We start from the raw sequence: 4,266 nt of genomic DNA, 5'->3' as shown, positions 1-4,266 counted from the left end.
ATCGATCACCACTTGAATAAAAGACGTGAGCTTTCTTATTTCCATTCTCATCCAAATCACAATCCTTTGTGAGATGGGGCCCTCTAGAATTTTCGCATCCTACCCTAATAGCATGAATTGCTTGATCCATTTTTGTCATTCTTCGATCTAGACTATCAAGCTTAGCTATCACCGCCGCCATGCTATCATTTGCCGCGTTCACTACCCCACGACTTACTTCGTTTCTCGGATTGTGGTATTCTCTAGAGTGCTTAGAGAATTCTTCAATTAATTCTTTAATTACTGGGGGCGCCTTCTTTGTGAGCGGGCCTTGGGAATCTAGTAATTTCCTTGTGGTGACATTGACTCCATCATAGAAAATGGAGACCTCTTGTTGGCTATTAAGGTCATGGTGTGGGCAATTTCTAAGTAGGCTCTTGTATCTTTCCCAAGCTTCATAAAGAGATTCTCCGGGTTGTTGCTCGAAGTTGGCAATGGCTTTCTTTAGCTTGGCTATCTTGGAGGGCGGGCAGAAATGCTCTATGAATTCTTCTTTCATCTTGGCCCATGTGGTGACCGATCCGGGAGGAAGTGACTTTAACCAATCTTTTGCAGCTCCTTTAAATGTGACAGGAAGCATGCGAAGAAGCTGGGTCTCGCGTGGAACATTCGGGACATTAAAGTAATCGGCCACATCATTCACTTCATCCAAGTGCTTGTAAGCGTCTTCATGATCCTTCCCGTAGAAAGGAATCTCCTTGAGTTGGGCGAGAATATGGCCTTTCAGTTCGAAAGTAGCGGTTGCGGGAATTGCGGGTTGCACAAGTCCCGGCCCGGTGTCATCACGCATCCTTTTCTTCCACTCCCCCATGGGGACTTCATCAATGTTAGCCATTGTGATATCTAACTCTTCTTCGGAATCGGTTTCGTGTTCGTAAGTATGCTCTTCTCCTTCCTCGGTCTCATACTCGATATCTTCTTGAATTGGTTCTTCAATTGTTAACGAGGCACTGGATGCTCCTGATTTGCTCCTCCTTTTCTTGCTGAAAACGGACTTTAAATTCTTGAGTGGTGAGTTCTTTGAAGTTGCGGTTTCTCCAACGGCTTTTCCTTTGCTCCTTCTTAGTGCGGATTCCGGGTCTTCCAAGGGAGGGATCAGAGGTGTATCGGATCCTCGGGTCATGAAACAACTGTAAACAAATAGAACAAAAGAAACGAAACGCGTAAAAGGAACAAAAACGGAATAAAAAAAATAAAGCTGGAACAACGATGTACTCGCCGAGTCGTCACGAATAAACTCGGCGAGTTCAAGGCAAAAACTAAAAAAATTTCTAGTTATTCTAAAAATGGAATTTTAATAAAACTAAATCTACTTACTGATTTGCTTTGTAAATAACTTTGTGTAAGATAAATCCCACACAAAGGATCGATTAAACTAGAATTTAATATTAATTTTAGAACCGTTCCCCGGCAACGGCGCCAAAAACTTGATGTGTGCAAACTCACTTAGTTTTAAACCTACTTTTAATTATCAAATAACACACAAAAGGCAGTGAACCTATCAATTGTGGTATAGCTAAATAAGCAGGGTATCGAACACAGGGAACGACAAATTAAACTAAAAACTAATTTAATCTAAGTTAATTAAGAAGTAGAGGTTTTTCTCTAGTTTTACAAGACTAGAAACTTATTAACTATTACTATTTTTAAGGCTAGAAAATAACGACTTAACTAGATTCAATAATTGGAAAGGAACTTCTGTTTAGTTCAACTTGGTTAACTCTATGGTTGATTTCAAGGTAATGGTGCAATGGATTAATTCTTTCGTTGGTTACCGATTCAAGTGATTAGATTCGTGTTCACTACCCTAATCCTTAGCAAATAAACTAACTTAAACAGTGGACAATTGTCTAATTTAATTATATTCACTAGATTAATTATTCGGGTTAAGTTAGACTTGCAATAGTTAACTAATTTATTCTTTTAATTAACTCCTTGTTTGATGGTCATCTTACAAGCTTGCACATGAATTTACTCAATTTTCTTATTAATTCTAGTTTCATATTCATTAATCCTAGACATATAGCATAGTGATCACATAGCATATGAGGTCAATAATCAATAGATGTTCATGCTAATCAATTATCTTCCTATTAACAGAAAATTAATTATTATTCACACACAAGGTTCTTTAGCAAGCTAAAATAACAAAAATTCACCAACTTGGAATTAATCCTACCAATCAATCAAACCATATGGTCAACTTTGTATCCCCAAACAGAAGTCTAAAGGTTTTAGCTCATAATTAAAGTGAATAACAGCAAACAAACAAAGTCAAGTTGTTTAATCATAATGAAAAAACAAAAGAATAAATGGAATGATGGAATTTTGCCTTAATTACTCTCCGGAATTGAATTCTAGCTCCTTTTGTCGTCTTCTAGGGTTTCTCTGGCTTCTCAATCGTAGCAAAATATTTCTGAATCGTCCCACAACTCTTCTCTATCGATCTGTGAACTTATCTTTAAATATGCGAATCGACTCGTCGAGTCAAGTGGCGACTCGTCGAGTCCCTCTCACATCCCCCGTATTGTGATAACTCTCTGGGATCCCGAGTCATTATCTTCTCGATTCTTCGATTGGACTCGCCGAGTAGTCGATCTGACTCGCCGAGTAGATGCCATTTTTAGTGTTTTTCTTCTTGATTTCATTCTCGATCTTCTAACTGTTTCTCCCGCTTCCTTTCGCTTCCGAGCTTCATCTTTGGACTGAAAAACATAATTTAACACTTTTAAGTACCTTTTGTCCATAATATGCAATAATTTAGCTAATAAATGAGTAAAAATGTATACCTAATATGAACTAATTATGCACATATCAAGGGGGATGGAGTACAACGAATGAACACTCTCAGTTCATTAACACCTACAGGTTGCGGACCTGCTAATGTTACCCACTGGACTGTCTAGAAAGTCTGTGGTCGTCATCCAAACTACGATAGATGACTGGATCTCAAAACACATCGAGGCCTCTCGTCAATTTTATTTTATCACACATCACTATCTACCCATGTTCTAACCAACATATTTGTAGATAAAAATACTTATACAGTTTAAAACTTGTATAAAACATCAACACAACAATCACCTCAAATAAACAATTAATATATTTACACATAGCACGTATTATAAGGTAAATACTTCATATCTATTTGTAAAATGAAAGTGACTATACACTCACTTGATTTGGTGATAATCGGGCAGCAATTCGTTTCCTAAAACGATCGTTTCTAATAAAACCGGGAGTTTTATTGAGAAACCGGGCTTTGCAAAAGTCGGGCTTCGAAACCGAAAAGATAAATTTTCCGGGCTTCACGGGCACTTCGTGGAGTATTCCGGGGTTTACAATCGATATCGGGGCTTCTCGGGACGTTAAGATGAAAGAAATATGGGTTTAGGGGTTAAAATTGACAATTTTCCAAAGTATACCCGGGAGGTCTCGCACCCTTGTATTTATAGGGGAGAGCTTCTGATCGGACGGCTGAGAGGAAGCCACGCCTCGCAGATCCGAGGGCTCGCAGGGAAGGCTCGCACGTGGCTGCGCATGGCTCGCACATGGCTCGCGCCTGGGAGGGGCTCGCTGGCAGCTTGTGATTGGACCGAGGTCTAGGGTCCGAAGTAGAGGGTTCGTGGCATGTTACGAGGGCTCGGTCTAGTGCAAGAGGGTACGTGTCGCCTTCTCAGTGGACCAGTTCAAATAAGGCCATGTGCACGGATGACTCAACAGGTCGGGTGACTCAGCAGGACACGTGGCGTATGCGAAGCGAGGACACGTGGCCGAAGTCCACGTCTGCGAAATTCCTCGGTTTTGGGGATTTTTCTCGTTTTTCGCGCCAAAACTTCTAAAATCCATAGCTTTCGCATACGAGCTCCGTTTTTGACGTTCTTTACATGCACGTGTAGCTACAATTACGCTCTACAATTTCCGTTTAGACTTCGTCGGCTAATTTTGAATTTAATTTTTATATTATTATTTTTAACAGACCGAGACAGGAAATCCGTTAAAAATTCATAACTTTTTCATCCGACGTCCGTTTTCGTCAGACTTTTTACCGTTGTGCTACTAATGATGAGACCTTCAATTCTCGTTTACGTTGTGTCAGCTAAAAATCGCTCGATCTAAAATTTGAGTTTTTAGCTGTCTACTGCTAAGCTGAAACTTCGAAAACTCATAACTTCCTCATACGAAGTCAGATTTGGGCATTCTTTATATCGAACTTTGCGGTTTAAC

General features: G+C 39.8%; 1 non-coding gene across 1 annotated transcript; it reads left to right on the top strand.

Moving 5' to 3' along the window:
• Positions 1-383: 383 nt before the first annotated feature.
• Positions 384-490, top strand: LOC145071722 (small nucleolar RNA R71). Its single transcript, XR_013690730.1, has one exon. It is a non-coding gene; the product is annotated as a small nucleolar RNA R71 (small nucleolar RNA).
• Positions 491-4,266: the final 3,776 nt, after the last annotated feature.

This window comes from Lactuca serriola, chromosome 8, assembly GCF_051521515.1.
Source record: "Lactuca serriola cultivar US96UC23 chromosome 8, Lser_US96UC23_V15, whole genome shotgun sequence".
NCBI classification, from domain to species: domain Eukaryota; kingdom Viridiplantae; phylum Streptophyta; class Magnoliopsida; order Asterales; family Asteraceae; genus Lactuca; species Lactuca serriola.
Note: the sequence above shows the minus strand (reverse complement) of the source record. Positions and strands in the feature narration are given on the sequence as shown.